This window comes from Camelus bactrianus, chromosome 6 (assembly GCF_048773025.1).
Source record: "Camelus bactrianus isolate YW-2024 breed Bactrian camel chromosome 6, ASM4877302v1, whole genome shotgun sequence".
In the NCBI taxonomy this organism is placed as follows: domain Eukaryota; kingdom Metazoa; phylum Chordata; class Mammalia; order Artiodactyla; family Camelidae; genus Camelus; species Camelus bactrianus.
In genome coordinates, this window is record NC_133544.1 from 33,145,544 (window position 1) to 33,168,028 (window position 22,485).

General features: G+C 35.7%; 1 long non-coding RNA gene across 2 annotated transcripts; it reads right to left on the minus strand.

Annotated features, from left to right (window-relative positions):
• Positions 1-1,063: 1,063 nt before the first annotated feature.
• Positions 1,064-22,407, minus strand: LOC123618868 (uncharacterized). 2 transcript variants are annotated; one of them, XR_006727348.2, is made up of 3 exons: positions 22,208-22,407; positions 11,195-11,538; positions 1,064-9,128 (listed from the first exon to the last, which is right to left on the minus strand). It is a non-coding gene; the product is annotated as an uncharacterized LOC123618868 (long non-coding RNA). The 2 variants fall into 2 exon arrangements; XR_006727347.2 differs by lacking the exon at positions 1,064-9,128 and having other exon boundaries at positions 11,112-11,538.
• Positions 22,408-22,485: the final 78 nt, after the last annotated feature.

Below are 22,485 nucleotides of genomic sequence, written 5' to 3' on the forward strand. Positions count from 1 at the left end.
TCCAACATTCCTGGTGGAAATATAAAATGGTGTAGTGACTTTGGAAAACAGTTTGGCAGTTCCTCAGTACACAGACAGAGTTATCATATGACCCTGAAATTTCACTACTAGTTATCTACCCCAGAGAATTAAAAACATATGTCCGTGTCTGTGGGTCTGTTTCTGTATAGAAAACAAACTTATGATTACTAAATGAGGGACAAATTAGGAGTATGGGATTAATAGATACAAACTACTATACATAAAATAGATAAGCAACAATTATTTACTGTATAGCACAGGGAATTACATGCAATATCTTGTAATAACCCTTAATATTTGCAAAATTTTTATATAATTTGCCAAAAAACCCTGAGCCACTACACTGTACACCTGAAACTAACAGAATATTGTAAATCAACTGTACTTCAATTTAAAAAATAAACATATGTCCACACAAAAACTTTAACACAAATGTTCATAGTAGTATTATTCATAATAATAGCCGAAAAGTGGAAACAGTCCAAATGCTCATCAACTGATGAATGGATAAACAAAATGTGGGATGTCCATGAAATGGAATATTATTCAACTGTAAAAATTATTGATATATGCTACAAATATAGATGTAACTTTGAAACTGTGTTAAGTGAAAGAAGCCAGATATAAAAGACTACATATTTTGTGAACCTGTTACATGGAATGTTCAAAACAGGCAAATCTGTAGACATGGAAAGTAGATAAATTATGCCAGGGATTGGGGGAGGTAAGGGAAGAGGGACTGGGGAATAAACTGCTAATGGATATGGGGTTTCTTTTTGACATGATGAAAATGTTCTAGAATTAGATAAGGGTGAAAGTTTCACAACTTTGTGAGTATACTAAAAACCACTGAATTGTACACTTTTTAAGAACTATGACAAAAAATAAAAAGTCCTATAAACACCTTTGTGCAATTTCCTTGTGGAATTATGCAATAGTTTCTCTTGGGTACATATCCAAAGTGGAAGTATTGGGTTGTGAATTATACAGATTCATGATTTTAGTAGCTGCAACCAAATTGCTCTCCAAAGCAACTGTACCAATTACACTCCCAATAACAGTACTTTTTGCTTCACATCATTGTCCACACATCCTATTTTTATGCTTTAAGTTTTTGCCAGTGTAAAAGTATGAAATGGTATCTCATTGTTTTTATTTGCATCTCTACTCCTTAGTGCAGTTGAACTTTTTCTTCTATGAGCCATTCGAGTTTCCTTTTGTGGCTTGCCTGCTCAGGTGTTTTGCCCATTGCTTTCTTGGATTGTCTTTAAAAAATTGATTTGTAGGAGTTCTTTAATCTTTATTTAAATCACAAATAATGTCTCCTCGTCGGTCACTTGTCTTTGAGCCTTGTTTGTAATATCTTTTGCAATATGGACTTTTTTCTACTTTAATACAGTAAGCTCATTAATCTTTTGCTTTATAGCTTATGGTTTTTAAGTTTTACTTATGAAAGTTTTCCCTGCCTTGTGGTCATAGGATATTTCCCCATATTTTCTTGTAGTATTTAGAGAATTTGCCCGCTCCCCCCACCACTCTATCTGTATATAGTTACTCCTACTGGATTTTACTACCTGCTTCTTTGACTTAAACTTCATTCCAGTCACAATGGCCTATTTTTCCAACTTAAGCATCACAGCCTTTGCCACTGGCATCTCCCCCTCCCTACCTCTTCATGTGCATGGCTTCCCCTCATAATTTCACATCTCAGCTCAAATAGCATCTTCTCAATGAAGCTTTCCCTGGACATCTTATCTAATGGGCCCCTGTCTACTATATATTTTTCTTTACTACATTCTCCTGTTGTATTTTGTTCATGGCACTGAAATTATTTTATTTGTTAGCTTGTTATGTTCTTTCCCCACTAGCAGGGACCATATCTATCACGTTTTCTGCTTTATTCCCAGCACTTAGAATTAGTTGAGACTCAATAAATATTTGTCCTATTAATGACCGAATGGATCTACCTTATTATTTTAAACTGCTGCATGGTATAATTACATAAATCTACCACAGTTTACTTAACCAGTGTTCTGTTAATGAACCTTCAGATTGCTGCTAATTTTTGACTGTAACAATGTTACTCCAGAGATTCTTGTATGTGACTTTTTTTGTAAATGCGTGTGACTGCAGATAGGCAGAGAGCCAACAAGAGATGGATACATAAGACTATATCCTGTCCTCCTTCCTGACATCATTTCTATTTTCTTTTCCAACCGAGATTTAAAGAGCACTGATACACAAAATAATATTTAAACATAAAGCAAATTTGTCTCTTTTAATAGCTCAGATCCAAAGAGAAAGTCCCTTTATCATCAAGACTGTCCTGGTCTAGTTAGATTGAAAATTCTCTTATGTCTCAGAAATCACCATGAGATTACAAAAAGATAGAATAAGACCCTTAAAATTACATATAGTTTTAAGTTTGATCTTCCATCAGCTCATCATCTTATTCATCTCTGTTGGCTCCCTGCCTGTAAACATCTTCAGCAACTTATACTAGTATGTTAAAAAGTCCTATACTGGACATTTTGGAACTATCACTTTTTAATAGATAATTATTGCTATTTGTATTAATTTTTATATTTAAAAACTTAGTATATTGAAACAAATTTAAAAAGTGTAATTTATTTTAAGAAAATTTGGAGTTAAAATCTGCATCTGGAGGAAGTCTTCACAACATGCATTTCACCTCAAGGACAAACACCAATCATTTAAGAGTGTTTAAGGCCTATGTTGTGAAGAAATCACTGAAATTCTGTGGGCAGGACTGCTATAATCAATTAATGACATCTGCCAAAGACAAAGGGAGAGGAGGTGGAAGGTAAGAAGTCAACAAAAAGTACACTAAAACCCAGACTGAAAGAGAGGAGAGAGTTCCCAGAAGAACAAAGAGATCAACAGTGTCAAATGCTAGTAGAAGGATTCAGGATGAGGGTAGAGAAAAGCCATGGGTTTCTTGTCTACCTTTAAGAAAGCAGTTTCAGTAGTATATGTGGTAGGAATAGTAGTCAGATTATAATGAGTTAAGGGGGAAAAAAGGGAATTGGGGGGATGAGGCAGTAAGCATATTTCTGAAATTTACAGGTTTGTGAAATTGGTAGATGAACATACTAGAACTGATTTTATTATATACAGTTTTTAAAAAACTACACTACATCTAAAATTAAGCTGGATCTGAATCAGGAAGAATGTAAAACCTAAAGCTAGCAATGTCCATTGTATGACTTTGTAGCACATGATCTTAAGCAGGAAATTTTAGTACCATTAATCTAGCTTTTATCTCACATTTGTCAAAGAGAAAACATCAGGAAACCATGTCAAGGGAATTAGCTAAACTCCCTGGAGCAGCGATTCTCAATGTGCAGTCCCCTGACCAGCAGCATCAGCATCACCTGGGAACTTGCTAGCAATGCAAATTCCCGAGCCCCATCTCAGGCTTTCTGAATCTAAAAAACTTGGGAGCCTGGACCCAGGCTTGGAGCCTGGACAGGTATTTGGATACACACTTGAGTTATTGTATTATAATGGCTTATAACGTATTATAATGGCACTTTCTTATTAAATAAGCCACATAGTTATTAAGCTACTAATCTACTTGGTGAGCTTGACCTAGATTCTGCACTGCCAAACCCTTTCAAGGGGTTAGCGCCAACTAAAAGTCTTTTAAGGGTGTTGTGGCCTATTGGCCAGCTGTGGTCTACCACAGAAGCCCAGAGCTGAAGAAAAGATGATTACTCACATTGGGGGCCAGCAATCCCACAAGTGAGAGAAGCTCCTCTCCTTACTCCCTTGGTCTTGAACTCTGAAGTCTCATATCCAGAGCTAATTCCTAACACATCAAAACTACATAGTTATTTTTGACATATTTGTCTATGAGGAACATACTCTGCTGAATGTTTGGCTAACCACTCATTTGCAACATGCACCCCGCAAAAATTCTTTTTTTTAAACAAGTCTATTCCAACATCTGTTACATTGTTCTGTTACACACATACTATACTGTGTTTCAAAATAAGTTCTGTTACACACATACTATACTGAGTTTCAAAATAATCAGATCCTTTTAAAAGACTCCTTCATCTAGAAAGTATGCTTCGCCTGCCGAGTTCTCTTTCAGCCTTGTGATTATTTAAGGTCTTTACCTAAAGTAATTAAAAGCTGGCTTCTTTGTATAATATCAACCCAGTGTCGAAGATCGGCTAGCTAGCACTTACAGACATAGCGCTGACTCTGCTGAACCTGTGCTCATTACCCAAGGTCCTCTCTTATCTCCTCTGGCTGTGGATTGGTCCTGGTTACCTCTACCGGTCAGTCTGTGCTATGAGCATGAGACTGGAACTTTGCCAACCCTATGTATGCCAGGGGAGAAGGGCTAAGATAGAACATCACCATTTAGTTGTGTGATAATGTGATTCATATTTGTAAAACTGGCCAAGAATATTTATTTTCAGTGTTTTTTAAAATAAAAAATTGAAAATGCCCTTTACTAATCAACATGTTATTTATAATGAAAGTTACAGCATGGGTGTAATGGATATCTGTATCATCAATTTCAAAGCATTTTTACGATAACCTTAAGAGTGATATCATTGTTTCTCTTTCTGAACTTTGTCTTTGATTTATCTTATATGAATCTCTAGATAATCTATGCTTCAGAATTATCATGTAACCTTGAAATGATTGATAGTGTTTATAATTGTTTTAAATTCATGTATTCAACACATTTACAATTCATTAAAAAAATTTCCAAATTGTATTGAATTCACTGCTAGCAATCAAATGCAGGTGCATTATTATTCTCTTTATTAAATCCACATTTCAATTAGTGCAATGAAAAATCACACATCACTAATGTTTATTAATAATCATGCAATAGCATAAACTACCATGTTTCAAATACCTTCTAAACATTTATCAACATTTAAATTGACAGTATTTTATTGAAAAATTATCAATATAAAACAATAATTTCTCCTGCTTCAAAAGTAATAACCTTATAAATCATGGTTTGGTTTGAAAGAAAAGAGGAAGAACATTTATGAAAGTTCATATAAAATTACATCTAGTACATTCAATAATGTGTATTTTGAAAACTCTGTTTCTTCTTCCATAAGTTGAACAAACTGAAATTTCTGACTACTACTCTAAATGTATCCAGATTTTCAAATCAGCATTTTATTTTCTGCTATACAAACTTTCCTTAAAGTCCCAAATTTGAAATACTTCACTTCAAAGACATTTCTGTTGCAGGGGGAAAAACCCCGTAAGTTAGAACCATAATAATTAGAAAAGTATAAAACCACTGGAAAAAACCCAACCTCTCTTATGCTATTGGAGTTAAGCCCCCAATAAAGGATGTCATCTGATTAAGGACAGAGCAGAGGTGAGTTTTTCCAGGTTTAAAATAAACCAACAATTAGATGATGAAGACTTCCCAATTGTTAACAATTAACTATCAGCTCAAACCATAAAAGGCAAATATGTATTATTACCAGATTGGACATTAATCTTTGTTGCCAGACTTACACAACACGGATCTTCTTCTCTACCGTGTTCAAAAGAGAGCATGGTCATAATCTCCAATATTACATACCTACTAATGTATCATTAGTAATATTGGTGGGAACTTAACCTACATATGCTACCTTTTTCAAGGTTCTCAATATATAAATGTTTCTTGTGGCCATTCCAGAGGACTCTTTGGTTACATGCTGCAGCATGACATTTAGATATCCTGTGTAGGACAACTGAAAACAAGGATATCTGGCAAAGGAAACCAAGCAGCTTCTTGACATTAGATGTAGCATGTCTACTTTTAAGGACCCCTCCTCCATCCAATGCTGTTTGTGTAAGTTTTGATTATTTCTGTTTTTGTGCTTCAGTTCATCCAGTGCTCTCTGCTTGAATGGCATAATAGATTTATAGGCTTAATTCTTGGTCAGGTAGAACTTCAGATGAAAACATTTGCATCTTCACTATACTTTCTAAAGGGCAATCAGATAACAGATACGTTTTATGTAATTAAGAGTTCATTGTAGTGGCTTTATTTAATATGGCTCTCTGGGAGGAACAGGGCTTCATGGCCCTGTACAATGTAATTTAAACTTAACAGCATTTTTACAGTGCATAGTGTGCTGTCCTCAGTGGCAGTTTTGTACCTTATAATAGAGGCAGAATGCCTCTGATCACTGTGGTTCTTATTATAAAAATTAAGTTTACTTGTGTATGGAACAACCACAAGAAATTTGATTCTGTAAAAAATATATTTCAAGTAAGTGTTCAATCCAAATTTTAGTAATATAGGTTAGTATTTCTTTAAAAGATTGTATGTCTGTATATGGTATTTCTGGAATAGTATTCTCAATATTTTTATCTTATGAAGAGAGTGCTCTCACTAGGATCAAAATTACACTTATATTTCAAAAATTAGGAATATGTATAAGCACAGAAGAGTGGAACAGCAGTTGCTTTTTCCAGAGAAATAACTTCTCTATTTCTTGCAGCCATTCAAAACAATATATTGGAGTTCTGCAAAATCAACAAGTAACATCAACAACTTACTTCTCTGTCCTTGGTAGATAAGTCCTAAAACTAATCAGAAGGTTGTACATTTTAATATTATCTGTATTTTAAAGTGTATTGTTTTATAGCTAAATGTCAGTTAAACAAAACTGACCAAAATGCTTTGAGATGAACTATTTAATTTTTTTTAAAAATTAGTTGTGTTAAAAAAGAAACCTCTTTTTGATGAAAATCTTTTAAAACTGACAAACTATTTCCATGACTTTGTAACTACACCTTAATTTTCCTTTAACAATGGAGAGAGTCTAATCTCCTCTTACAGTCAATTATCTTCCTGAGATATCGCCGTCTGTAGAGAGAGCCTGTTCTTGGAGCTTAGAGCCCGCTTTTTTCCTGAAAGGTGACTGCAGCAAAGATTTCTGACTGCGTACATGACATTTTAATGTAGCCATTTTATGTGGCCATGTCAGTGTATTGATATTTTAAAGAATTTATCACAAACTGATAAAACTTGCTCATAGTTACATAAAAAATTAAAATATAACAGATATAAATGGAAAAATAAGTCTCCCCCCTCAAATAATTTCCCTCCTGAGAAGTAACCACTGTTGGCCAGTTCTTCTGTAGACTTTTAAAAATGTGTACACTAGTATAAAAATCCCATTAGAAGTTAATTCAAATAAAAATGAGCTATATATATGGTTCTGTACAGTTTTCTTCATTTAAAAATGTGTATGAAGGGCATACCTAATTTTAATGGCTGCATATTATTGTATTATTGTAGCATAGTTTAACCAGTATTATATTTGTAAATTTAAGATATTGCTAGGTCTTTAAAAATTACAGTGATACAGTCACTATCCTTGTATATACATTTTTATGCATTTATGTGAAGTGAAACTGTTCAGAGTTTTTGTGGATTTTGTTGTTGTTCATAAACTGCCCTCCCATAGGTTATACCGATTTACAGCACCACTAATGGTATATGAAAGCAGCTGCTTCTCTATTCACTTTTTAATGTACACAGTTTTGTGCTGTTTCAAGGTTTTTTGTTTTGTTTTACCATAAATGTGAATCACTTGTTCAAAGTTTGTAATTTTTCTAAAGAAGTGAGAATTTAAATTCAGCTTTTTTCTTTTATGGCTATCTTGTTTTACCAAAACTACTGTTGAGCCAGCCACTCAGTATTCTGAAATGTTGTCCTTGTCATAACCTAAACTCCCACGTAAGTATTAGTCTTTTTCTAGATTCTTTATTTAGCTTCATTGACTTCTTTATCTGTTTGGAAAGTATTTCAAGTACTTTAGCTTTAGAAGTTTAAAATTCTAGTAAGACTACGCCTCCATTAATGCTTTTTTTAAAAAAAGGTTTTTTCCCATCTATTCTCATATTTCTAGAATTTTTTTGGCCAGTCAGATTTTTTTTTATTATGCTAAAATGTACATAAACTTTACCTTTCTAACCATTTTTAAGTGTACAGTTCTGTTGTACACATTCACATCATTGTGCAACTATTACCACCACCACCATTCATCTCCAGAATCTAGACGAATTCTAATAACACTTTAAATTCCAAAAAATAATGCTGTCGATATTGTTATTATATTCACTGTGTAGATTAATCTACATAGAAATAACATTTTTACAATATTAAGTCTAACCAAGCAAAATACATGTCTTTCCATCTTTTCCTTCATTCATTACTCACTTTAGAAACAGCTATTGAGTGTCTATTACACCAGGAACTCTGCTAGGCACTGGAGATATAAATTTAACTAAAGTAATGTATCTGCTCTCATAGATTTTATGAAATCCAGTAGGGGAAATAGAGACTAAGCAAACAATTGTACATATAAACATAAAATTGTGAAGCTGTAAGGGAGAGATAAATGGTCTATGGTGGGCTTATACTGATTTGATCTAACGCTGGGGTCTGAGCAGTCTTCCCTGAGGAAGTGACCACCAGCTGACTCTGGTTACTACACTCAGATCATCTTCAGTCTCCTCCAACTGGCTTCATACAGACCCAGTACATTTCTTAGGTTTGTCCCTGAGTATATACAATTTTAAATAGCTTATGGGATCTTTTATTAACTTTATTTTCTAACTGAGTCTTTTCTATTTATGAGAAAGCTCTTAGTCTTTGTGTATTAAACTTGTAACCAGTTGCCTTTAGGGTTTTTAAGTTGTTTTTGAGGGAATTCATTCTCTCATTCTTGTACATTTTGCCTTGGCCAATAGAATAGGAATGTCTGTCAAAACTTCCGTTCTTTGGGAAGTTTTAGAGAGATGCTGCTGTCTTCTCTCCACCTCTGTGAATTCAAGAGTGACATCTGTTTGATGAAATGGTGAGAATATGACATCTGTTGGATCATCTTTCTGTATTAGTAGAATTAATGTGTGAAAGACTCCTAGGTGGCCCATCCCTCTTGGCTCTCGATAGTCAACAAGTAAGGTAGACCCCAGTTCACTTTGCAGCAGGCTCGTTCACGTTTGCTCTGTTGACATAGCTCTCCTGTTACCAGAAGGATGTTTGAGTTCCATACACTGAATTACTTCATGTAAAATTTCAGGTTTTTTGGCTAAGAAAAAAATTGAAAACTGTATTTTTATCCTCGTACCTTGGATTTTCACCTATCTTAAAATACTTAATTGTATTGGCTTTGACAGTTTGATTAAAGAGCATTCTGAAGTACTTACTACTATTCACTAGACCAGTGGTCATCAAACTTTTTGACTGCATATTCATCATAAAAAATTTTACGTATTTACTCCTAATCTTTAGTTAATAAATTATCTATATGTACTATAATAATGTTCTTTGTATTAAAAAAAATACACATGGAATAGAAATTATTAAAGAATGAGATTTCTAAAATTTTTACTTCACTTATTGAGGATTCTCAAATATTTTGCTCTCAGCAAAAATAATAACAACAATTTAATTATTTTTGAAAACCTTAGTTCAACATTTTGGTTATAAAGCTTTACTTGAAAGTCTGATTCTACATTCAATTTATTTCATTTCTTAGTTTTAATGTCTATAATGGATGAAAAACACACCTCAAAAAAGTACTAAGATTCAAAGGGAAGGGGTGCAAAATCAGAATACTCATTTTTTTTTCTTACCTATACCCTAATTATGGAAAGATTTTTGTTGAAATTCCACTAGAAATACCCAATTTCCCTAATGTCAATCAGAAGATGTTGCATATTTATATCTAACATATGGATTAAAAGTCTACTGTAACTCTTCATTTGGAAAAATTTCAAACAAGTTTGATAATTCTGTTTTCAAATTTCAGCATCCTTGAATTTTTATAAGCGGCAAACTCACGTCATTTTCAGCAGTAAAATCACAGAATGATAGAAACATTTCCAAACATGTTTTCATATTGTGCTTGCTTTTGATAAGCAGTTACTTTTCCTTTCATTGTTAAAAGGTCACTGTTACCTAGAAGGAACAGATAAAGTGTTCCTTTTTTCTGTTCCCCAAAATATCTGCCAACGTGGCATTTTACAGAAAGCCACTTGTCAGCAAAGGAAAGGACAGGAAATTTGAAACTTTGCTTTTTGTAAAAGGAAAATGTGTAATTCATTTTCACTTTGGCAGCTCTTGTATTTTGCCACAAAATACCAGTGAACTGCTCTTTGCTGTATAATTCTACACATAATTAAAAAGTATTGTAAAGAGTCTACACTAAAATTTTAAAGTCTTGTTTTTATTAAAATAGACAGATGATATCCTGTAGAAGTTTGTATAGTCTGGCCCAACTTTCTTGTTACTATAACTTACTAATGAAGAATCCAGTGATATGATTTCACCTGTGTTATTAGCTGTAACTGTATTCCAGAAAATTCATTTGTTCTAGTGAAATCAGTTGCTCCAAAAATCAGTATTGGTTTATCATGAAAAGTTGATTTATTAGCAAAGTGATTTATTATTGAAAACATAACTTCTCTGGGATACCTTTCTTCTAACGGCCTAAGAAAAATAGTTCTTCCTGTATTTCATTGACTCAGAACTTACCAAATATTGTAAGCTAAAACAGATGAGAAACAATTGCACTTTCATTCAAATGAACAGGAACCTCCCACATGGCATAATTTGTTTTAATAATCATTTCTTAAACTTCGCATAATATTTTCTATGCATATTCCCTTCAATATATATTACCTAAAGAATGCGTTTTAGTTTGTCTCTTAAAAATGCTTTATTTTAGCTATTTTTAGCTGTGGCAGGAAAGAAATATCTCCCTAGTGGCGTAAGAGTTGATTTTTTTTTTAGTTATTGCTATTTTTGTTTTGTCTCATCTTTCACTTTTAAGAAACTTAAGAAATTTTAGAATTTTGAACATTTATCAGTTTAGTGAAATTGTATAAAGTGTTGCATGTCACATAATTTAAAATATCACTAAAAAGATTGTTGCAATTTAGTTTCATATTCAGTATGCATCAATTTTAAATACCTTGCTTATAGTGTTTTTATAGTATCATTAGCTAACGCCTCAACCCATTATTTTCACTAAGTCAGGATTCTTTTGCTAGAAAAGTGGATAAAAATCTGTATTTCAAAGTCTTCTTTATAGTTTCTAATTGTTTTAACTGACTTGTTAGATCTCATTAAACTGTCATTTTTATCACATACTTTGGTTAAGAAGAGACTGTCCAGGGAATAGGAAAAATCTAGTTCTGCCATTTTGTTGTTGCTTTTGCTTTTATTATTGAGCTTTCCAGTTCTTTCTTCTTTCCATGACTGTTTAACATTGTATATTTACTGTCTCAAGCCACGTTCTCAAGAAGCCGAGTTGGCGATGAGGATTTTTGGGCCCAGGATTCTTCGAGAAGGTGAGTGATGTCAGCTGAAATCTGTAAGGCAGTTCAGGAAACAGAACAGGGCAGGGGAAGGAGCTAGGCAGTGGGTTCAGCTGAAGTTTACCCTCAGGCTGATCCCACAAGGGCTCTGGAGTATGAACGGCAGCATTTTCTCACCTTGAAGAAAGGAGAAAAGACTTTTATACCCCTTTATCTTCCAGTTATTGACTACAGGCCGCCTGCAGCACGGGAGGGAGGGTGGTGGAAATCAGCCTCCCCGATTAGGTAACTTCCATCATTTAAGAGCAAATCTCCTCAGCAGAAGGGTACAGCCAAGAACTGTTAGCAGCCAAGAGTCACAGTGTATGAGGAAGGGGTGCAGTGATCAGTAAGAAGGACCCTGGCAGGACACCAACATTTTGTGAAGTTAGCTTAGCTAAAACTAGAAATCATAATTGGTAAATCTTTTACTTTACCAGTGTGTCACAATGGACTGAAAAGGAGTAAACATAGGAGGGTGACAATTGTGGAATTCCTACTCTTGTTGCTGGATACCCACTACCTTCTGTGACCATCTGACCTTCAGACTGAGTAAAGATGCAAGACATCCCACATATATTAAATATTAGTAACAATGTCCTGTTTTTAGATAAAAAGAAACAAACAAAATTTCTAATATTTTCTTTCTGAACCTCAGTGAGTCACCTTGCAAACTATACCTAGTGTACATGCACTAATGCCCAGGAAGCAAGGCCTATAAAACACACAGAACAGAAAAAGCTGGTATTCCACATCCTTCCACCTTCCCTTCCAGTGTCTTTTTCCTTATGTGGACACCTTTCCCCATATTTGCCTGGTGTCTTCATACTATATTTCTTCAGGCTTGCCAGAATCTCCATTTCCAGCACAGCCTTCCCAAATAAAAAGTTTCTATAAATCAATGAAACCAATGATCCAGCAGGGAAATGAGCAAGAAATAGCTCACTGAAATGGAAAAACACTTGTAATGATAGAAATGCAAATCAAAACTACAATGCAGTAGATACATGGAGATAAGGATGAGTTGGGAGCTCTAGGGGGACTAGCAAAGATCTATATAGGATGATGCCTTAATTAAAGTTCCTGGTAAAATCTTAAAACAAAACAAAACCAAAAAACCCTACAATGCAATAGCAGTTTTTCATTTATTGAATGACAAAGCTAAAATAATTTCATAATGCATTGTGCTGTATAAAGTTGGAGAAATAGATATTTTATGAAGATCAAGTTTGGTAGTAGCTATCTAAATGTAAAATGTATATCCTTTGACCCAACAATTCTGTTTCTAATAATTTATGCAAAGATATACTTGTGTATGTGCATAAAGATGCATTAACAAGGGTATTTATAGCATTGTTTCTAATAACAAAATTTAACAATTATATCCACAATAAGCAGCATTATAAAATAATGTATGTTTTGTATGTGGATAAGAACAAATCTCTAAGCTATATTGTCATTTGGCTGTTGTATGCCATATGCTAGTAAAGGCATAGAATATTTCTGGCAGGAAAGACAAAAAATTAGTTCTGGTGGTTGCCTCCTGCCTGGGAATCTGGGTAGGTAGAAGGGTGATTTTCTTTTCATGTTTATCTTTTCACTTTTTTTAAATTGAAGTATAGTGAGTTTTACAATGTTGTAATAATTTCTGGTGTACAGCCCAGTGATTCCAGTCATATATATATATACACACACACACACACACACACACACACACAACACACATATATATACACTCCTTTTCACATCCTATTTCAATATAGGCTATTACAAGGTATTGAATATAGTTCCCTGTGCTGTACAGAGGACCTTGTTGTTTATCTGTTTTACATATAGGAGTTAGTAGTTGCAAATCCCAAACTCCCAATTTATCTCTTCATCCCCCACCTTTGCCCACTGGTAATCACAAGTCTGTTTTCTATGTCTGTGAGTGTGTTTTTGTTTTATAAATAAGTTTGTGTATGTTTTTTTTTTTTAGATTCCACATATAAGTGATACAATATGGTATATGGTATTTTTCTTTCTCTCTGGCTTACTTCATTTAGTATAACAATCTCCAGGTCTATCCATCCACCCATATTGCTGCAAATGGCATTACTGTATTCTCCTTTACAGCTGAGCAGTATTCCATTGGGTGTGTGTGTATATACACACACACACACACACACACACACACACACACACACACACACTCCACGTTTTCTTTATCCAGTCATCTGTCGATGCACATTTAGGTTGCTTCCATGTCTTGGCTATTGTAAATAGTACTGCTGTGAACATTGGGGTGCGTGTGTCTTTTCAAATTATATTTTTCTCTGGATTGATGCCCAGGAGTGGGATTGTTGGATCATACAGTAAGTCTATTTTTAGTTTTTTAAGAAACCTCGATATGTATGTATTTAAAACCACTTTTTAAAACCAAAAGTCCACTGAAGGTTTAAGTAGGAGAGTTAAGGATTTGCTCTGTCTTTCTAAAAGATAAAACATTGTTGACTTTATGGAGAAGAGGCTGAAGGAGGGGGAAAGTGGGAGGCAGACAAAGTTGGCTTAAAGCTATTGCAAAGTCCAAGCAAACTATAATGAGGGGCTGAGTTAGGCTAGTAGAAGTGGGGAAAGCAAAGTTACCTGAAAATGTTTTTTTCCTTCTTCTTCCAGATACTATTGATGTGTGACTGCATGAAGAGGGTTAAGCTGAGGGTCAAAAATTATGTTAAGGCTTTAGTGCGTGTGGTTGACTAGGATAGGGAAGCCACTGAGAGATGGAACCCAGAAGAAGGTGGAGACAGCTTTTTGTGGGACTTCGAGGACATTACATTTAGGAGGAGGCAAAGGGGCTAAAAGAGAACCAGGCGGGAGGAAAACCAGCGGACAATGGTATTTCACAAGGTGGAGGGGGGAGTAGTCAACATTTTCAAATGTAGGTAGGTCCTGTCTGACAAAGTAGAGAAAGCCCTTGGATTTGGCAATTAAGAGTTGATTTGTGACCTTTGAGAGAAAAGTTTTCATGGAAGCCTAGAGGCTAACGCTATATTCCAGCAGACTGAGGAATGAAGGTGAGATGATAAAACAGAGGCAGCATACAAGATATAGAAAATGGAAAAAATTAGTGGGTAGCCAGGGTCACAGGAGAGGTTTGTATAGAATGGAAGAGATTTACATATGCGTAGGAAGAAGGAACAGGTAGAACTGGGGGAAAGGCTGAAAATAAAGTGAGGGCACAACTGATGATGCAAGGCGTTAGAGGACATGTGATTAAGTGCATGGGCAGAGATCAACCTCAGGGCACCCCTGAGGTTCCTAGGGTTCCCTTCTTGTAACCTCTGCTCCCCTTAAAACAAACACAGAAAACATCCACCTATAAGGTTTTGGTCTTGAACTAGGATCTGTCTCTCTCCATCACACCAGGAAACAATAATTTGTTGTAGTATATATCCTAAAATATCAATTATTCAGTCCAGAATAACACAAAGGAAACTTCATTAGAAAAGTCTAAGGCGGGGAGGGTGTAGCTCAGGTATAGAGCACATGCCTAGTAAACACGAGGTCCTGGGTTCAATCCCCAATACCTCTGTTAAAAAAAAAAGGTAAATAGATAAAAACCCAATTATCTCCCCCAAAATAAAATAATAAATAAAAACTTAATAAAGAAATAGAAGAGTGTAAAGTTGGCTTTGGCACTCTGAGTTCTTGTTCCCACCGAAGTCTCCCTGTCAGTGTGTGGTGAACTGATCCCCCATACTCTGGTCATCCAACAGTAACTATTGTATAAAATATCCACATGTGTGCATGTGCGTGTACACACACACATCTCCCCCAAAGACACTATACTCTCAGGAAGAATACAGTTATTCTGTTATTCTCCATCCTCTTAGCCTGCTTTATTTTTCTCCATAAGAGCTGGGCTGATTTTCAGCCGATATACTTTAGAATGGCCACATCAATTGCTATGGCATGGAAATACTCTACTTCTATGCTGGCAAACAAATAGCTACTGCCCCAGACCCGAGCGCATCCCCTGTTCTTGCTATGCTTGCATCTCCTAGACCTTCCCGTGGTCTAGCAACTAAAGGAACACCACCAGTCACAACAAGGCTAAGGCTGGCCCATGTTCAGGGGGGTATGTGGGGAACATAGTCACAAGCTAAAGCTTGCATACTAACACTTTATTGAGAAGTTCAATGTTAAAGGAAGTTGGAGTGAGCAGGAAAAGGGAAGTGAGTCAGAGAAGACAGAGAGAAAATACAGGGGAGTACAAGGGATGTGAAACCACACCAAGTATCACAACCAGCCATATCAGTGGCTAGTTGGCTATGGAGTACATACTCCATAGTACTTGTCATTAGCTGAGATTACATTATATATATATTTTTAATAGATATTGCCTCTCTGCCCACTAGAAAGTAAACTGCTAAAGGCAGGGACTTTGTTTAACATTGTAACTCCACAATGTAAAATATACTAGGTAAATAATAGGTGATTGATAATATCTGTTGAATGAATGAATCAACTCATATTAGGGAGAAGCATTTTCTAAACAAAGCACATTTTACGTAAGTTCCTGGCCATAATAGATGTAGTATTTTATCTTGTTTTGAAGAGTGTTTTCCATTCCTCATTTTCTATTCTCCAGTTTCCTAATCACACCCAGACGCCTCCTTGTATCTAAGAAATGACCACAATGGTGATCATTTCACATCACAGCCAGCTGCCTCTAGTTCTACCATCTATCTACTCAAAGACCCAGCAAAACTTTGAAGTTCTTGCTTTTCCTTATCTTAGCCGATCAAATAGGCAGTCAAGGCATCTAGAAGGAAAAAGATTTGTTTTCTCCTACACACAGCATTCTCTCAGGGGCAGGGGACAAAGGTTATAATTTAGCCCACTCACACTTGGTGTTTATTGATTTACTTATTTATTGAAGTATAGTCGGTTTACAGTGTTGTTAGTTTCTGGTGTATAGTATAGTGGTTCATTTACATATATATATATTCCTTTTCATATTCTTTTTCCTTATAAGCTATTATAATACTTGGTATTTATGACTTTGCTTTTTGAAAGAAACAGTTCTCTTCATTGCTTATGCCCTTCTAAGTAGTATTCAAATACATTTTTTGAAATATATATATATTTTTAACATGGAAGGCTTACAGGAAAAATTATTACTCACTAGAAGTTTAAGTGGGAAATGATTATCAAAAGTAGTCAGTTTTACCACGTATAGATTTTCAATTTTGGAATTTAAGGGTGAGAAAATGCTAATTAATTAGATTAGTATATTCAGGACTGAGACTTAATCTACTTAATGTTCCTTTCCTCTTCTAAACGTTCACTTCATCAGCCTGACAGCAATCATCTGTAATCATTTATAATCATCTGATTACAAACTTACTCAAGCTGCTGACTCTCACTGTGACTGTGTTTTATTTCCTTCATCACTGCAACATATTTCTTTAAGTGAAATAAAACATGGCTTTGTTGCAGTGTGATATTATTATTGCACAGGCATTAAGATGCTGGCAATCATGATCAGATCCATCTTTATCATGCTTGTTACAATTTAGGATATTATTTAATCTGGCAAGGAAATTTATTTAATATAATGCTTAGAAAATTAAATCCAACCTCCTACTAAATACTTTTCTAGGATAAAGATGAGAGAGAATCAAACAATATATAAATCCAAGTGTAGGCAATGAGTGGGGAGAGCAGTGGCATTTGGGTCTGCAGGCTAAAGTTTCCAGAAAGCCTACAAAAGAAAACAGAAGACTTTCATATTCCTTTTACAGCTCAGACAGTTTTGTATTTACCATCACATTCATCGGTTGGAGATCACAAGAAAAAAAAAAAAAAAAAGAAAAATCCTAAGACTATGAGATTAGTCAAAGAGTGTGTATTTCAGCTAAGTTCACACCAACTGTCTTTTTATTACTGGGCTCCACTCAGCCTATAACTTTGATCTACTTCATTTAAACTTCTTTGGTTCTACCTCCTGGCTGTTGTACACTCCTAGTGCTATCATTTAAATTTTTTTTCTAATAATTTTCAACTACTAAAGGGCTCAGCAAACATCCTTTTCTGTCATCCTTCCTATAATCTCTCAGAGCAAGTGGCACAAGTGGACCAAATATTGGAACCTGAACCAATAGTTCCTGAATGTCCACATTGTGTCAAGCACTGTGCTGGGTGTTTTATTTACATTATGTTAATCTTCATAAAACCCCCGAAAGGGATATATTGTCACCTAGTGAGTAATTTGAGTTTAGAGAGGTTAAATAACTTGCTCAAAATCAAATACCTAGTTTTGAGCAGCAGTCCTTATTAAAATATCTGCCTATTGTAGTTATGTTTCAGAGAAAAAGTCCTTATCATTTAGAGATACAAAGAACAACATTTACAAGTGAAATGATGTCTGGAATTTGCTTATAATAATCTGATAGACATGGTGGGAATGTGGGTGACAGCACAGATATATGTAAGTTTAGCCATCAGTTAAAGTTGGGTCATATACGTAAGGGTCCATGATATTTTTTTTCTACTTCTGTATACGATGGAACTTTTCCACACTGAACAGTTTTTAAAAGTAATAACCTGGAAAACAGAATTACAAAAAAAGAAAGTGTAAATGTCTAGTAGTGTTCACCTTAGCGATTCAATAGCTATGTCCTTCTAGATCTTGAGGAAGTATCCTGGATCAACTTCACACGCATGGGCAAACAGGCACTTTCATAACATTTTTTCACCAGTACTTTCATAACTTACTTAAGAAAGAAGGGAATTTATTTTCCTAGCAATTATTAAGATCCAAAGCTGCTCCTTTTGGTCCTAACCATACTTCTCTGTTTAAAATAAACCATGGTCCTAACATTTAATTAAATAGAAGACCTAGAGACTAGTTAAATACTCTGGTCTTTCTTCTTCTCCTCTTAACTCAATTTAGTGAGCTATTTGACTATTTGTTCATTCTTTTAAACTTCAAAGTGGCAGGAAGAGAACAAACAGCTTAAACCAGTCAATTCACCACTTTTGAGCAGCCCTGTGAAGGGGTTTTCTGGAGGTAGGTGGTATTTTTGATTAACATAATTATCAGTTTCAGTACCACCTCTGCCTCTTCCCCAACTTTCTGTCTAAACTAAAAGGGGTAAAGTAAAGTCCATCTGAACACTGAAGGAGTTAAAATACAATCACTACCTTGAAAAAAAGTTTGGCATGGTGACTGGTATACACCAGCTGGCACCTGTTACAGGAGGTTCTAGCCACCACTCCACCTTCTGGCTTCAAGGGCATTGTTGTTGACATTTTCAATAGCCCAGAGCTGGTAATTTATGAGGAAATATTCCTTATATAGTAGAGGCATGTATGTCAAGGGGTTAGCCTTATTTACTAAGAAACCTCTGGAACTGACGACTTGGGCAAAGTATTCCTGGTGCTAAGGAATGGAGCCAAAGGCTTCAAATGTAGGCTGTTAGGCCAACATCTCAAAGACTAGACAGCCAAAAGAGGCAGGGAGTTAGACAGGTAGGCTGGAATGAAGTTTGAAGGTAGAACTGTTCCTTCTGGAGGTATTTTCCCTGAGAGTGGAAATAGATTGGTTTGTACATCCTGTATGCTTATACTAACCCACTTCCCAAATTATAAGACACAGTGTCAAACATGGTTTTCCGGAATGATTTCCAAGCCTGAAACCTGACTCTCAAATAATGATATGAAGTTCTTGATCTGTGTGTTGCTGTGAAGGTATTTTGTAGATTTGATTAACATTCATAATCTATAGATTTAAAATTTTTTTTTCTTGGAGAAGGGAGATAATTAGGTTTGTTTGTTTATTTACTTATTCATTCAATTAGGTTTGTTTGTTTATTTACTTATTCATTCATTTATTTCCTGGGGGTACGGGGGATTGAACCCAGGACCTTGTGCATGCTAAGCACATGCTCTACCACTGAGCTATACCCACACCCCTTCAATAGACTTTAAATAAAGTAGATTATCCTAGATAATCTGGGCAGGCCTGATTCTATCAGTTAAAGGCCTGAAGAGCAGAACTGAGGTTCCCAAAAGAAATTCTGCCTGTAGATTGCAACTTCAGCTCACACCTGAGAGTTCCAGCCTGCCTTTCCTAACACCCTGCTCTACAGATTTCAGACTCGTCCCCTAGCCAGCCCCAGCTGTTTAAGTCTATTCCTTGCAAAAATCTCTTACTACATATCTCTTAATGGTTCTATTTCTCTGGATGGGCCATGATACAGTGGTTGAGCCTGAGTATTTCTAAGTGGTATTATATGTAATCTAGATTTTGTATTTTAACAATAGCAAATACAATTTTTTTGTGTGTATATAAGAGTGAGCGTATGTGGGGGGTATATCTATATATACATGTGTTCTCTTTCGACTAGACTCGACCTTCAGTTCCTATGTCCCTCCTTGTAATGTCCAAGAATCCTGAACAAGCATTCTGCTAAGGCAGTTTAGCCAGAATCACCCTTTCTCAATTTCTGAATGAATTTCTCATCCTTCACTATCCCCGAGGTGATGTCTGATTACGCCCACCTACTTTCAGTAAGAATACTGTTGAGTGATGCAGCAATAATCCCCTTTACCCCTGATGCTTCCTTTTAGTAATTTTCCATTCTCTGGCTCCTTACCCACTACTCTATGGCTATAAATTCCCACTTTTCCTGTTGTATTCAGAGTTGAGCCCAATATCTCTCCCCTATTACAAAACGCTATCATAGAAGCCCCTCTTGAATAAAGTCTGCCTTTCTGTCTTTAACAGTGTCATGAATAGTTTTTTTCTTTAACACCTCCAGACTTTTTTGATCACATACTTCTCAATAAATTTATTACCATTCATTGATATATATAGTTAGATTTCAAAAGTTTAGAGTTATATCATATTCACAATTTTTTAAAACATAGAAATAAAAAGAAAAATGTTGATATTAAAAAGTAAACACAAACAGGGGTTGCAGTATTCTTATCCTGTATCTCAAGAGTCATCTTGCATTTATCCTGATTTGAGGTCATTCTTCAAATTTATTTCCCAACTGACAGTGTACAAAGATGATTCCAGGGCTCACATCTTAAAAGGTAGTAATGGTGCCTGTTTCAACTTCTACTTTTAAAATCTCAACAGCAACAAAAATTATTCAAGTTTTTCTTTTTAATATGGAATGCTTTGGGAGCTTCCAAAAGACTCCAAAGGAGTGAGCACTTAGGACAGTTAATACAGATCAGCCAAATGCATCCAGGATTCAGTCACTCAGCTTATTTATCACTCTGCTGAACACTACTAACCACAGAAGCAGTCTTGATACCTGCCGTTTTTAATGGTTTTTATTCTTAGTCATATGAATTTAACTAATATCCCAAATCGATCACACATTTAAAATAGGAGGCAAAAGGAAAATACTTTCAAAATGCTAGCTAATGGAAAGCATTAAAACTAACAAATCTGCATTTCTGTCTCAGGGTGATTTTTGTATCCATATATTTCACTTAGCACATCATATAAAATATTAAAGGAGAAATAGAGTGCTGATTACACCCAATTTGGCTCTTTATTTATTGAGAACTTTTAAAAAGTTATGTCTCCCATGTTTCACTTAAAATAAAACCTGAAATCTTCTCTTATCACTTAGAAAAAAGGCACAAAAATTATAATTCGACTTTTTAAAAAAAAAAAGCAATTATTCCAAGCATCAGTCATAGAAGCAGTTTCTGCTTGGCTTGAATCCTCTAAAGTGTACTTAATTTTCAGTCCAGCAACAAGCCCTGTTTTTTCTTACACAAATGAAAGTTTGTATTACATATCAAATATGAAAACATTTGCTGGGAAAAGTTTTGGTATTTATAGACTGATTTTTTACTTTCGCTAAACACAAAGTGATGAAATATCACTAAGTGTGTTCACAGAAGTGAAAGGAATTATGATTCAGTAAAGGCAAGGAAAGGGAAACTCTGCCTAAAACCAACATGTTTAGATTACGACTGAAAATTGGCTTTGAATAATATGCAATGTGTGTGCTTCCTGAAATTGGTCACGCTTGACATTTTAACTACAGCACTACTTTCCTGTCAAGACAGCAGTCAGTTCTTCCTGTCATGCCAACACTTCACTTACGTAAACTGCTATTTGCTACAAAACAGTATATATAATTGTTAAATTTAGAACAATTATCAAATATTCTCGAGTGGACACTAATAAGAAAATCAGAGACCATTTTTGTTGTAACAGCAAGAATTTCAAAAACCAATACTTTTTACTATCCGCTTAGTACGTTAATTACGAATATCAAGCAAGCGCCACTCACGGCAGTAAAATGCCTGAAACACTTTACAAACATACATGAAGTCTTTCCAGTTTTCCTAAGAGTCCTTTGGCTTTAAAAGTGCTTTTAAGTGAAAGGATAAAAAAGCACAACGGAACACATCAAAACCACAGACGTCAGCAGGTGTTAACAAGGAAGAACCCAGCAACAACCACCGCATTTAAAGCTATTGGACCTGAGCGCCCGTAACTACAAATCCCGGAGCTCCCTGGGGGTCGAGGCGGGGCTATCTTCAAATTGATAACCTTTTCAGCCAACGACACAGCCGTGCCAAAGAGCGCGTGAAAGGGCTGGGTGCTCCGCATTCCAACAGTGAAGTCATACAACAGTGAAATTCTGAGCGTAAGGGGGTGTTTCAGGGTCAAATTCTAACTACTGAGTAATTATCGGCCGCAGAACCTTCCCGGACCCTCTAGCAATTCTCCACCCGAGTCTGGCTCGGTGGGAGTTTTAACGTCTAAACGCTGAAGGGAACTTACGTTGCCCCGTGTCGACGGAAGGACCCAGTCGCCCGAGGAAGAGGCGGGACTCGCTTTATTCTTGCCCTTTATTGGCCACGCAGCCAGGAGGCTCAAACCATCATCACCACCAGTGAGTCGTAAAAACTTCCGCTGACGTAACGTAAAGGGCGGTGGTGTGCGGCGCTATAACGGAAGCTGGGTCTACGCAGGCGCAGACATCTTGCTTTTGTCCAATCCGGAGAGAGGCCAGCTCGTGGCACTTCTTCCCGCCCTGCCGACTCACCTCTTCCGCTTCC